Source organism: Pongo pygmaeus, chromosome 22 (genome assembly GCF_028885625.2).
Source record: "Pongo pygmaeus isolate AG05252 chromosome 22, NHGRI_mPonPyg2-v2.0_pri, whole genome shotgun sequence".
NCBI lineage: Eukaryota > Metazoa > Chordata > Mammalia > Primates > Hominidae > Pongo > Pongo pygmaeus.
Genome location: NC_072395.2, coordinates 51399085 through 51413556, shown reverse-complemented (window position 1 = coordinate 51413556; position 14472 = coordinate 51399085). Strand labels below are relative to the sequence as shown.

The window sequence follows — 14472 nt, the reverse complement described above, 5'->3', positions numbered from 1 at the left end:
CAGTGACTTATACATAACTAATCTTTTCAGAGAACCAGATTTGGCTTTGTTTATCTTCTCTACCGTATGATTATTTACAATTTTCTTAATTTTGTTCTCATTTGTTATTTTTCTTCTTCTTTCTTTGGATTTTTCTGACTTTTTGAGATTGATGCCTTTACCTCTTTCCTATGGAAGCTCACCCACAGAAACAGTAACATTATTATGTGCTCCACTTCATATTTACTCTTCTGTTTTATTTGCGGAACCAAGCCTCATTCAAGTTAGTATTAAAATATAAATGACTCCCACAGCCATCTCTTTATGCAGTGCCATAAAATGTGCTCTAATCAGAAGGATTTTATATTATGTGTTTTTAATTATTCTTGTGAATCCTCAATGCCCAAAATGAACTGGCAACAAATATTTGTCTGTAGATGTCAAGATATTTCCTCATACTGATACACTTCTCAGCATAACCTCCCCTTTAGTTTCTTTGCTCCCTTCATGATGAAACAAATCCTTTACCCAATTTCCCCTACAATCTGAATAGTCCCTATTTTTGGGGAACTCAACTCAAATTTCTTTTGTCCTAGTTTCTTTTTTTTTTTTAACAAGTTTCACTTGTTATCTTACTAACAGTGTATTTAATAAAGTCGATGCTCAATAAATACTCTTGTCTCAATGAATAAGCTTCAACCTCTTTGTAGCTATATTAATATATTTATGTATTCTATAAAGTCTAATTGGTAGCTTATTAAAAGTTTTTTTTGTTTGTTTGTTTTTGAGATGGAGTCTTACTCTGTTGTCAGGCTCGAGTGCAGTGGCATGATCTCGGCTCACTGCACCCTCCGACTCCCTGGTTCAAGCGATTCTCCTGCCTCAGCCTCCTGAGTAGCTGGGATTACAGGCACACGCCACCATACCCAGCTAATTTTTGTATTTTTAGTAGAGATGGGGTTTCACCATGTTGCCCAGGATGGTCTCGATCTCCTGACCTCATGATCCGCCTGCCTCAGCCTCCCAAAGTTCTGGGATTACAGGCGTGAACCACCGCGCCCGGCCTGTAGGTTTTAATTAATATATTTAAATTTTCTTGGCATTTCAGTATTTCTATGTTATAATGTGAATTATTTTAAAATGCTTTATCTGATTACAAAGGTAGCACACACTTGTTTTATCCCAAATTTTCTGAACTGTTTGACTTGAAAAGAGGGCAGTTACTCCATGATCCAAACCTCAAAACTGAAATTTGTATTTTAAGATGTTTTCTCTGCATATACTAATATACATATGTGATAATTTTCTAAAACTTATTATACTTTGAATATTTTCTATGCAGTACATTAATATCTATCTCATTCTTAATACTGTGTAGTATAATTATCCAATATCTGATTGAAAGACATACAGTTTATTTTCATATTTTACTGTTACTGAGCAGTGTAATAGCAGACATCCTTTGTACTTATAACTGTCTATTGTGAGTATTTCTAAAAAATAGATTTCTAGAATATCAATCGCGGAGTCAAAGGATAAATTATTTTATTCCCATTATACACAAATGTCAGTGCTTTTTCCTCCACATTCTTGCCAAGGCTGCAAAATATTACATTTTTTCATTGTTGTTATCTGGCTAGGCCCGAATATTGTGTGGTGGTTTATTTATTTTTATTTTCTTTAATCTGTTTTCACTTTTCTTGGATGGTTTACACTTATGGATAGTAAACTCCTGTGATGGTGACTCGTGGTCATCCAGGTTCTTTTGCATTGTGTGGGTTAGGTTGAGCAGGATACACTCTTGTATATGTACCAGCTGTTGGTTTATGTGATTTTTTCAGGTCAATATATCCCATCTGACAATATACCTTCCATTTGGCTGACAGTCTGTCATGCACACACTGTACACACACAATTATATTACAAGGCTGATAAAACTGAATTGCTCTATTCCAGTGGTTCTCAACTGGGAGAGTTTTTGGTTGCACCTTCAGGGACACTTGGCCATGTCTAAAGACAGTTTTGGTTGTCATAATTGGAGTCTGCGAGGTGTTACTGGCATCTAGTGGGTAGAGGCCAGGAATGCTAGCAAACATCCTGCCATGCACAGGGCAGCCCCCACAACAGATAATTAACCAACCCAAAATGTCGATGCTGCCAAGGTTGAGAAGCCCTGTGGTCTATTGCAGTGACATTTTAGTGCTTTTATGATTTATTGTATCACAAGTGTACCAATTTGTGTTAATTTTAACACATTTATTCTTGCTCAAAAATTGGGATGTGTCTTTAAATTGATTGATTAGAAAGTATTATGGTGAATTTTCATTGGCAGAATTGTTTTTTCTTTCCTAGTGATACTTTAAATCATGATGTGCTTTACATCTTACCATCCAAAGTCTTAGATTTGAAGAAATATTATATGATTGTGTCTTATCTTTTATCTCTACATATGTACAGTCTAATTTCAGTGTAGGAATAGGAAGTCTCATGTGTAGCATGACAGTGTAATTGCTGTATTTGTAGGTATTAAAAATCAATCAATGCCTAGCTTTGTACCCATAGGTATTCCACTTTGTGCCTGCTCTAAGGTAAAACACAATATCCAATGTTGGAAATAATTTCATATTTAGTTTTATGTTAAAGTCGTTCCTCTTAAATTTAGTAAATGGACAAAATATTGATTGAATGTTCAAATGTAGGGCAGAGTGATTGATTTATTCATTTGGGAGGTTATGAATCATTCCTATATCTATTGATTTTGTTCTTCATTTATATTCATTACCTTTAAATTCAGGAAAGTTATTGAAAATTCAGGGAGTTTCAATGTTGGGGAAACATTTGTTAGGTTTGCTAACTTTTTCACACTAAACCTTCTATGTTTTCTTACATTTACAAGCAGTCTAATAATCCAGTGAATCCCTTACATACTGAATGTTGGGAAAAGGTCATGACAGGAATATCTAGTTTTCAAATCTTGGTTTGTTAAAGATCAGAAATCTTCCTTCCAGATCTTGGTTTGTTAAAGGTGATGATCACCTAAACTAAAGCATATTCAGATGATGGCTGCTTGATTTAATGGAGTGACCTTTTATTCCCGGCTCTTATAGGAGAAAATCTGTAAGTGGCCAGGGGAAAATGGATTTCAATGTGTACTGTCAATTCCTTTTTTTGCATTTGTAAGTGAGAAAAAAATTAGGTGGTTAAAAGGTGGCAGTTTTGAGTTATTAAGAATGATATGGATTAGCCTCAACTTCCATGGGTCACTACGAGGTAGCCGCTGATACTTCACATCTGGTTTTGGTTTGCAGTAACTGACAAAGAAGCACAAGGTATGTATAGCCCTATTGTTAGTGTCGTTCCACTCTTTTAAAGACAAAAAGCTCCCCACTCCAAAAGTGCAGAAATATTTTCAACTCCAATTTACTGATCAGGCAAAATCTCTTGAGTTAAGGGTCACTAAAGGCAGTTGAAAAATTTCTTTGCAAACTTCTCAGTGTTCTGGCTGTTAAAGAAAAATAGTAAAATAAAAAGAGCTCCCCAGTGTAAGAATTCCATGCAACAGAGAGTGACGTGTGAGACGCATTAATGCTTTCCATTCCTGATGAAAAGCTCGAACAGCTTTAAGTAATGTGGAATCCAGTATCTCAAATCCTAGCTCCATCTGGGAGGTGAGGTGAGCTTTGGGTGCCCTAGCTCCCTGGGATTGGAAGAGCAACATGTTGTCTACAGGCATTCCATATGTGAGTTTAATTATGATAACCTGACTTCTTTAAAGAAGCTTTTTAGATGTTTGGGGAGAATCCCACTCAGGACTGTGGGTTTTCTTTCTCCTGCTTTCCTTGGGGAGGGAGCACACAGGACTATGGTTCCCAGAAATGGAGACACACTCTGTGAACCTGTGCATGTCCCTGTGCCCACAGCGAAGGCCCCTCCAGTGATCAGCGAGGCCCACCATTGCAGCCTTCCAGATGGCTCTCATTAGAGTCAAAATTGACTGAGGGAAGCCCCCGGGGCGTCCTGGCAGCCTTAGAGACCATGCTAGGGACAGAGCCCCTGATTTCTAGGAGCTAATGTTTCAGAGAAAATAATAACAGCACCTTCTAAACACTAGAGCTTTTCTCTTTAGTAACTCAAGGTAATGAATCCCCACCCTCTCCCTCTGCTTCTCATTTACCACCCCTATTTCTCTGCAAGTCACAGAAGGGAAAATTGAAGTTTTCCCACATCTCCTTGGGAAAGTAATCTGAGGTTGATGGGCAGAGATGTTTCCAGAGAATGGGAATGGGGTGCCAACAGCATGGAGGAGGCTAGGGAGCTGCTGGTATCGGGCATAGAGTGAAGACCAAAGTTAGGGATGGGAGAGCAGGGTATCTACTCTCATTGGGCAAAGTGACCCTCAGGCACCTCTACATTTGATGGGCCCAGAAAGAAAAAGGGTGGAAAAGAATAGGAAGGAACTGTTGATGTTCCCTTCTTATGTCCTTTCTGTTGGGTCAAAATACTGTTGTAATTTTGGCATATTTTTCTCTCTATCCAATATGCAAGTTGTTTGTTAGGCTGAATACTGCTTCGCTTCTTTTCTGCACCTCCAGTGACTGACAATGCTTAGCACATAGCCAATGCCAATCAAGATTGATGAATGGATGAATGATCATACAGAAGGAATATTTTCTGCTGTAGCAACATTGCAAAAGTTTCTTCTTGAGTAAGGAATCTTCTGATGGTATGCTGATGCCCGGTCGCTATATAACAACTCACTCCAGGACTCAGTGGCTTAAAATCACAATGATCACTTTATTATTTAGAATCTCTCATGGTTCCAGGGCTTGATTGCACTGAGATAGATATTATTTGCTTGGAGTCTCTTATAGGTTTGCAGTCAAGTGCCGGTTGGGGCTGGAGTGATCTTGGTTTCTTCATTTATACCTCTGGGGGTTGATGCTGGCTGTGGGCTGGGACTGATGCCCGGAACACCTACAAATGGCCTCGTCACATGGCTTGGGCTTTCTCCCCGTATGGTGGCTGAGGTTTAAGAGTGGCTGTTCCCAAGAAAATCAGGTGGAAGCTCTGTTCAGGTGGAAGCTCTACCACTTTTCCAAGGTAGCCTGGGAAGCCACGTAGCTGAACTTCTGCTGTAGTCACAGCCCAACTCAGATTCAAGGAGTGGGAACGTGGACCTCACTTTCTGATGGAAGCAAAGTCAATGTCACTTTATAGAAGGTTATGCATGACGGGAAATCCTACTGGGCCATCTTGGGAAATACAGTTGCCATGGTGATATGGCAAATGTCTAGAAATGCAATCAATATACCATTCTAATAGTTTCTAATAAGTACATGTGAAACCAACCCAGTTGCCTAAATAGTTTGGCTGGAAATAATTTTAATCAGAGTTACTTTGGAAAATTACAAGGACTAAGTTGTATACAAATGGGAGCTCTTATTTTATATTGAAATCCAGATAAATCTGCTGTAAAATCATCATGATACCAGCAAAACAGAGGATGTATACTCATCCACTCATCCACTCATTCATTCGTTCGTTCTTACAGCCGGTATTTTTTTTTTTTTATTGACTATCCACTTGCTTACAGGTACTATTAGCTCAATTATTGAGATGGAAATCCCATAAGATACAGATTTGGGAGGCTTCTTAGAGAAATTTTACCTTCCTCACTTCCCAATGACTCAATCTAAGGAGACAGCTCAAAAAAGCCACTTCCACAGCTCACAGGGCCTGCAGCTAGACTTGGGAGAGAGGTGGTGACAGTGGGGAGAAGAGGGGTGGGGAGAAGATGACCTCCTGCTCTGTCTCTCTCTCTCATCTGTTCATAGATGACAATACCATCCATTGTGTGTCTGTGTTTGCCTGTGTGTCTGTGTGTATATATGTGTGTGCATGTGTGTATATGTGTGTTTATATGTGTCTGTCTTTGTGTGTATGTGTGTGTCTGCATGTGTGTGTATGTGTGTGTGTGCTTCTGTGTGCCTGTGTGTATGTGTGTCTGTGTTTGTGTGCTTCTGTGTGTCTGTGTGCATACGTCTATGTGTATGTGTGTCTGTCTTTGTGTCTGTGTGTGTATGTGTGTGCATGTATGTGTGTGTCAGTGTATGTGTGTGTCTGTGTATATATGTGTGTTTATGTGTGTCTGTGTGTTTGTCTGTCTTTGTGCCTGTGTGTATGTGTGTGTGTGTGTCTTTGTGTGTGTGTTTCACATGTGCGTGTCTGTGTATGTGTGTGTCTGTGTGTATGTGTATGTGGGTCTGTATGCATGCATGTGTGTGTCTGTATGTGTGTCTATGTGCTTCTGTGTATGTGTCTGTGTGTGTTTGTATGTGTGTATGTGTATATGTGCATGTGTCTGTGTGCATATGTGTACGTGCATGTGTGTGTCTGTGTGTCTCTGTGTGTGTGCATGTGTGTGTGTGTGTCTCTGTGTGTGTGCATGTGCACGTGTGTCTGTGTGTCTCTGTGTCTCTGTGTGTGTGCATGTGCGTGTGTGTGTGTGTCTGTGTGTGTCTGTGTGTGTGCATGTGCGTGTGTGTGTGAGAGAGTGATGGGGAGCCATTGGTTCCTCACAACTTAAGTCCCAGCTGTCATCTTAACTTTGTGGATGGTCAGCAGGCAGTTTAAAAACAAATGAAGGCACTGATGCTGGGCACGTTCTGTTCAGAACTGAGGGACTGGCTGGTGCTTTGGCCGCAGCTGGGCCTGGCCACATCCCTTCAGAGGAGCCACAGCTGGTTGGACTGAAACTGGCCGGGCCTGTCCCAGTGCCCTCCTGTCAACTGCTGTTGAGAGAACCTCACCCATCCCAGGGGAGTCCCAAGTTCAAATCAAACTCTGGGCTCTTGAAGGGCTCTCTTGGACTAGCCACTGACACAGCCAGTATTGCCCTCCCCTGATACTCCTGGGCTCTGTGGCCAGCTTCATTCATTCATTCATTCATTCATTCACTCATTCAGTAAGTGCTTGCTGAGGGCCATCACTGACCCAGTCATGAGGGAATCCTGGGGCTCCCCTCCCAGTGTCAGCACTGGGGCTCCAGGAAGATGGCTGTCTTCCATCTCCAATGCATTTTAATTTCTTCTTTGAACAAACCTGCAAAGTTACTGGTTGATTGAAAAAGGAAAATTGGCACACATGAATTAAATGACGCATTGGGGTCACCGAGCAGTTGGGGATGAAGCCAAGGTCCCTGTTATCAGGATGCTGCATGGACTCTTCCCTTCGGAGAAATATCACGAAGGCTCCCCGCCTCCAGCACGCGCCAGTGGACCCCTCTTGTGAAGCAGAGGTTAGCCCTGCACTCACGGTCCTCAGTTCCTACCTAAGCCAGCTCATCATTAGCAATTCGTATTGTGCATGCTGGCAATGCAGAGCCCAGGGTCGCTTTTTCTTGAGCCAGCGTCTTTTATCTGCAGTTGCACCCCAGCGAAGCTGGAACTGGAATGTACGACTGTTACAGGGTCCAGGCCTCCTCCCATCTAGTTTGCGATGCCTCTCACATGCAAAGGGTATGTTTGTTTCCCTTTAAAAATAGCAGACGAGTAGATGAAACACTGCTTTAATTATCCTTCTGTAGAATACATTGAAAACGAGCCTCCCTGTTCTACTGGCAGAGCGAGGGGAAAATGTATCCTAAACCACAGTGGGTGAAGCCTCTTCAGATGTCGGTCAGAGCCTTACCCACACCCAGCCCCGCCCGACAGCCGTGAACACAAATAAACAACTGTCACCCATTGACCTCACAATTCCTTGGTATATGAACCAAAGTGGAAGGGGAGAGAAAAGGAAATACTGCAGATATTTTTAAGTACAAGCAAAGACAGAAAGTTGCAAAATCGGTTATATTTCTTTTTGCTGAAGTGTATAATGTTTGGATGACCAAAAAGTCAGTGTAAATGTATAATAAGATTATTTTCAAGAAAATCTGTATATTAAGCTTTAAGGCCTATTTTACTTCATGTATACGTAAAGTACCATTTTTAGAAGTGCTATACTCCATGCATATTCCAAAATACTACACGGTTTTTTTTGAGAAAGGAAGGGACCGTGACGTTTTTGGCACATCTGATATATTATAGTATAATCCATATTCCTCCTGTAACACTTAGTTCTGGAAAAGGATCTACTCATGTCTGAGTTTAGGCAGGCACTAGCACTGACGTCAGTATTGTGTACAGAGAAAACAAACATGCTCTAAATTTACTGAATTTGATGCAACTCACATTTGGGAACATATTGAACAATCTAAAATTATTGTAAAGTGGAAAATTTTTCAGGCTTTAAAATCACTAACAGTGGCATAAAACAATTATACAATTTCCATGGTCAAATCTCAGTCCCCCAGATTTATGCCTTTAATCTTACATTCAGATCTGTGTAATTCATCTTTGCTCCTAAAACGTGTATTTCTTTATGTTCTATAATAATGAACAATTCAAATTTTTCAAAAAAAACCACCATTTCTGCATTATAAATGTTAGATCTTAATTTTAACAAGTAAAAAATGAGACCACTTTGTAAAATAATGTCAATTCAGGGAATTTAAATCAAGAATTAGACACACTAGTTCTCTCTGAAGGCCTTTTTGAGGGGCATTTAGCACCCTCTAGTGACAACAATTCAAGCCGTTCAAAGGGAACTTCCCTGCACGGCTCATGTCTGGTTTCTAGCTGGCAAGTAAACAATGCAGTGTAGTTCTTTAGGCAGGAGGTGGTTGCTTCCTAAAATCCTTGAGGCAGGATTATTTTTGTGGCTGGAATAATCTCCACCAGGCAACTGCGCAGTGGGAAAACCATGATTTATCCGTATCGGCTATAATATTCTTTGGCTTATCATGGCCAGTCCACTCAGAAAGAACATTTCTAGTACTCCTTGAACACTGCAGCCTTTCCCAAAACATGTGCTGAGATCTGTGTGGGCATCAGATGACAACAACAAATTTACTGACATCATCGTTTCAGTTTAAGTCGGTGTGTTTAACAGGATTTAACACATTTTCATATGAGTGAATTGGAAAAGAACTGGCCTACCTTCACTTCAGCTGCACCTCTGTGTCCTCTGCGTTGCTTGCAGTGGGAGATAATACAGTGTGGAGAGGGTGAGGTGTGGAGGGGGGCAAAGGATGAGGAGGGCTGGGGTGGAGAGGATACCATGTGGAGTGTACCATGTAGCAGTTACTGCGCTGAGACAGACTCCCAGTGTCCTGTGCTCCTGATTTCAGGCACAGGTATAGGGCTTCATTGCATCCGCAGGTAGCCTGGTAATACTCATGCAAATATAAATGAATTTGTGGCAAAGATTTTTTGCCTTCACTTCATTTCTGATTCCATTTGTGATAGAAATAAATTAGTAAATAAATCATCAAATGAGGTGATGCTGAATTAAAGTCCACCTCAACCTAAAACTAAAAGCCAACTTTAGAAAGCAGCAGGAAAAATTATTAATGCAGGCTTCTACATAAATTTCTATCAACTGAATGTTATTATAGTGCCACTTATGATCTTTCTTTAAGAAGTAATCTGTAGTTTCTTTAAAAATAATTCATAAAATAGTGACAGATTAAGACAAAAATAAGTGATGCTGTTTAGTATCTTATAGGTGAGATTGACACACTTCTTAAAAAACCATTTAAAATTCTGACTAGAATCAAAATCAAAATTAATTTCAACAACCTGGGATAAATTCTCAGTTTGGCCAAGGATGGTGACAGGGGACAGTACCTGGGAGAGGATACTTTGGATCTGAGTCGGGGGTAGAGTGGGATGCCAGTCAGATGCTTTTGTGACTCTTAATTATATGCCCTGTGGGCATACCAAGGCTTATGGGCACCAATGGCAACGTGATGTCTGTAGCATCTATGCTCAGGTATACCCGGTTATATGGATAAAGAAGTTGAAACTCATTTAATGGTTTCCAAATTATATAGAGAAGCCTAATAATTGGAACAATACATTTAAAAGTTATTTTAAACTAAATAAGGGTGACAAAATAATTACTCTCCTCTTAGGTTTCTTTCTTAAAACCACAGATAATATGTTGACATATTTGGAGTCCTCGATAATGGTTTTAATATTCCTACATTTTTAAAGTCATATGGAGTTGAGTAACAGCAAAATTGGCATAAACTTGAGAACGTGTGGGATGCTTATGAAATTGTGCTTATTGAAATCATTGCTCCATGTGAGCTTATAGAACTGAACTGACGTGTGCTTCAGTATTAAGGAAATTGCAACTTGGTGTTGAGAAGTTGAGGATTTGGTATGTGATAACAGTTTCCTTGGTTTCTTTTAGTTCAGATCAACCAAGAGACTGAAGAACACATTCGCCACTTAGAGAAAGTGTTGAAACAATGGTTATTTAAATTGTAATTGGATTATTTCTTAATGTGCTGCTGGGGGATATGGCACTCCCCTCCCCCAACACACCCCCCCGCATACACACATTCACACACTCATACACACATACTCACATAGTTGTATCCAATGGAGTGAAGCTGTAATCATGAAGTATGCTGTGAACAGAAAAACCATCCTTAAACAGCACTGACTGGGTGCCCTTGAGGGCTGAGAGTGTCTTAATGCCGCGTATGTTCTCAGGCAAATCCTCCAACTGCTGCAGATGGAAAAGTTCCACGGAGTGCTGGAGTTTTCCATTGTGTGGCAGCCCCAGATGCTTGATCCTTATCTGCAATCTCAGGCATGTTCCTGGCAAAAATCCCTGGGACATCGTTCTTGTGGGGCTCTCATGAATAATCCAAACACTATGCATTTTAAATTCGTGTGTCATCTTAAGGACAATATGCAGCACTTTTGTCCTATTGTTTTGTCCTTAAAAACCTGCGTTTCATGGGTCGCTCCCAGGCTCTGAAGTTTTATGTGTGCAGAATTTGAGGAGACTGAGATAGGCTTCCCGAATGCTGAGACGCGGTGACTGGGTAGAGCCCTGTAATCCTGGCTTCCTGAGTGCCCACTGGAGTTCCTGGCAGGAAAATACCATTAATATCACCTGAATGGATTAACGCCGCATAGATGGCTCCACAAAACTTTTGAGCGTTTCTGGGTTTTCTTAATAAAATGAAAAAAAAAATAAGAGCTCTATGCTTGCTGTAGACATTTTAAAAACAACAGGCATTTGGACATGCTAAAAGGTTTGACACCTACAAGTATTGTGGGCTGCACTTTTTACAGAACATTCCTGTATTTTTCAGATATTTACAAAAATGTACAACATTGCATGTTACTTACGTATTTTTATATTAGGATATAATTTATGTTTATTACAAATTTATGTTTTGAAAATATAAGTGAACCAAAGAAGAAGAGGGGAAAAAACAAAAAGCTTCTCTGCCATTAGTATTATAAGATATAGCTGTCAATATTTTTACTTTGCCTTTTCACAAGGTCAGGAGATCGAGACCATCCTGGCCAACATGGTGAAACCCCGTCTCTACTAAAAATACAAAAAATTAGCCGGGTGTGGTGGCGGGCACCTGTAGTCCCAGCTACTCAGGAGGCTGAGGCAGGAGAATGGCGTGAACCCAGGAGGTGGAGCTTGCAGTGAGCTGAGATCACGCCACTGCACTCCAGCCTGGGCGACAGAGCGAGACTCCATCTCAAAAAAAAAAAAAAAAAAAGATGATTTAACAAAAAGTCTAATATGAAAACATACATGACCTAATTTTTACATATAGTAAAACAGGCCCTTTGGAGAGGGGACATGGGTTTCTCTGTTGAACAGCCATTATTTATACTCATTCCAAAGTTTCTAATATGATGATACTATTTCCTTGTATTACCACCATTCCAATACTGTTCTGCTGCCAACTAGTCGACATCTCCACACATTTATCTATCACAAGATTCATAAAGGGATCAAGTCCCCATAATATTCCTTGGACATGTCTGCCACCATTGCATTTCATTTTTCAACTCGGGAAGGTTAGCTTCGCTCATGGTGTCTGTTCCTCGGGTTCACAGATGCTTTGCACTAGAATGCATGGCGACCCCCATCTGCCTTTTTATTTTTAACAAAATGGGTCTATGATATAATTCTCCTATATACTGTGATTTTTTAACTAACCAGGTAAGATATCAGAGCAGTTTTCCATATTGCTAAGTGTTCATCTACTACATCATTTTCCTGCAATGTTTTTGAGGCGGATGGGCGTTCCATTGTAGGGATGTATAGGGCAGGGATAAAGACATGAATGAGTCATGAGTGAATCTTCTGTTGTGTCCCCACAGATGTGGAGGTTCAGACGGGTCTCCTCTCTTTGCTCTGCGCATGTATCACATTGAGAACCATGTGGCTGTCATTCAGAGTGTTCTTAGCTCCTGACCTTCCTCCCCGTATTCCATACAGAGAAGTTAGTAAGGGAACAAGAATGAGAACTTGTTCAATCTTTAGAAAATGGGAAGAAATGATTTTAGGATACATAAATAATAGTGCTTCTTTTATTGTGACAGTGAATTTATGGTATATTTATTTTATGTTATTTTGTTTCTTTCTTTGGAGTAAAATGTGAGACTAGTGGAAGGTTTTGGCAGATTCACAGGAGATGGGTTTGTGGCAGAGACGCATGCAATGGAAATGTGTACTTTATTCATAGGTTCTGCTGTCCACAGCCACTGGGTGGGCTGTGCTGGTCTAGTGTGGTGGTTGCTACGTCTCAAGGAGAGTGAAAAAGGACCCTGCCCTGACAGGCTCATGGCAGGATGGGCCTCAGGTAGGGGCCATGTGCCAGATTGCCCCCTAACTTGGTCTGTGTAGTGACTTGAAGTGCATATATCCCTAGGAAGAGGAGGTATCAGGTGGGAATGGCAGCCTGGTTCTTAGGCTGCTGGGTGGTGTAGGGGTGAGGCCATTTAATAGCATAGACTTGGGGTACAGGTGAGGAAAGCTGAAGTGATTCTATATCTTTAGATAATTTCCCCATAGGATAATGTTTGGGAAACGGTTTCTGCACTACTGTGTTCTAGTTAATAGATGTGCCTTGGCCAGGCACGGTGGCTCACGCCTGTAATCCCAGCACTTTGGGAGGCTGAGGCGGGTGGATCATGAAGTCAGGAGATCGAGACCATCCTGGCTAACACGGTGAAACCCCGTCTCTACTAAAAATAAAAAAAAATTAGCCAGGTGTGGTGGTGGGCGCCTGTAGTCGCAGCTACTTGGGAGGCTGAGGCAGGAGAATGGCGTGAACCTGGGAGGCGGAGCTTGCAGTGAGCCGAGATCGCGCCACTGCACTCCAGCCTGGGTGACAGCAAGATTCCGTCTCAAAAAAAAAAAAAAAAAATAGATGTGCCTTGTGCTATCAAGAGCCAAAGTTTTTTTTAAAACACTTTACATTAAATAGTCAGAGATTACCAGGCTTGGATGCCGTGATGCCATTTGAAACATCAAGAATTATTCTCTTTGAAGACAACAGGAATCAATCAATCATTTTGTCATTAGAAATGAGGAAGAGTTTCCTTTGTACAATTTTGGAACAGAATTTACCACTCAGTATCCCCAAATTAACTTTTTATTAGATCACTTTTTATGTTTGTATGCATTTCCAAAATTAGACGCAGTGAAACTTATGGATCGAATATTGATCAAATAATAGCATCTGTTTTTCTCTTTTTTAGTATCTAATAAATAAATTTGTCTCTTATAAAACAATATTTTTATTAGTTAGAAAACGAAGGATATATGCATGCATGTATGTTATACGTAAATAAATATGGGAGAGAGAGACAGAGGTTGAGAGAGAGCATGTGTGAGAGAAAGCAGAGAAAATGATGTACATTGGCACCAGTGGACAATCAGAGTTAACCAGGTGAAGGGTATTAGGAGTTTTGTGTATTATCTTGTGGCTTTTCTGTAAGTTGGAAATTATTTCAAAATAGAGAGGTAAGAAATCCCACTCTTCACAGTTTGATTTGCATTAGGCAAGAACCAGGGAGTTAAGGTCAAATCATCACTGAAGCATTAGGTCCTGGTAGAAATGCTGATCTTTCCTGCTGCAGGGAAAAACTGAGGGCTGGATTAGCAACCAGGAGGCGTGGGTGAGGCGGGACCACGCAGGATTTTCTTCCCTGGCTATTTCATTAGCAAAGCGTTCATCTTATTCACAGCTGGTGTTTGGTAAATGCATAATCAGGCGTCACATGTCGTGGGGGCCACAGTTAACATTTTACATTGATGCTTCTTAGGAGAGAACAAAAAGCAAGGACACTCAGGGAAGCTGAGAGAGCTTTTCTCCTCCGCACTCCAGAATTCTAGTGGAAGCTGCCCAGATAAAACAGCTCAGGACTTTGAAATTTTCGGGGAAACAGAATTTTAATCAGCCTGCCATCTTATTCATTGTTCAGAGATGAAAAGAGCGGAAATCAACACCCCCTCATAATGTAGGTGCTGAGAACTTAGGTTCTGATTTCCATAGAATGATTTTCTTACAATATACTCTCTTTTCTTTTCCTTCTCTTTCCCTCACTCCCTCCCTTC

The 14472-nt window shown here is 40.6% G+C and overlaps 1 protein-coding gene and 1 pseudogene across 9 annotated transcripts in view; one reads left to right on the top strand and one right to left on the bottom strand.

Annotated features, from left to right (window-relative positions):
- Positions 1-14472, top strand: part of ERG (ETS transcription factor ERG) — a 281869-nt gene that overhangs the window by 148662 nt on the left and 118735 nt on the right. The gene's annotated exons all lie outside the window — the stretch shown is intronic.
- Positions 11738-11939, bottom strand: LOC129022584 (small nuclear ribonucleoprotein G-like; annotated as a pseudogene).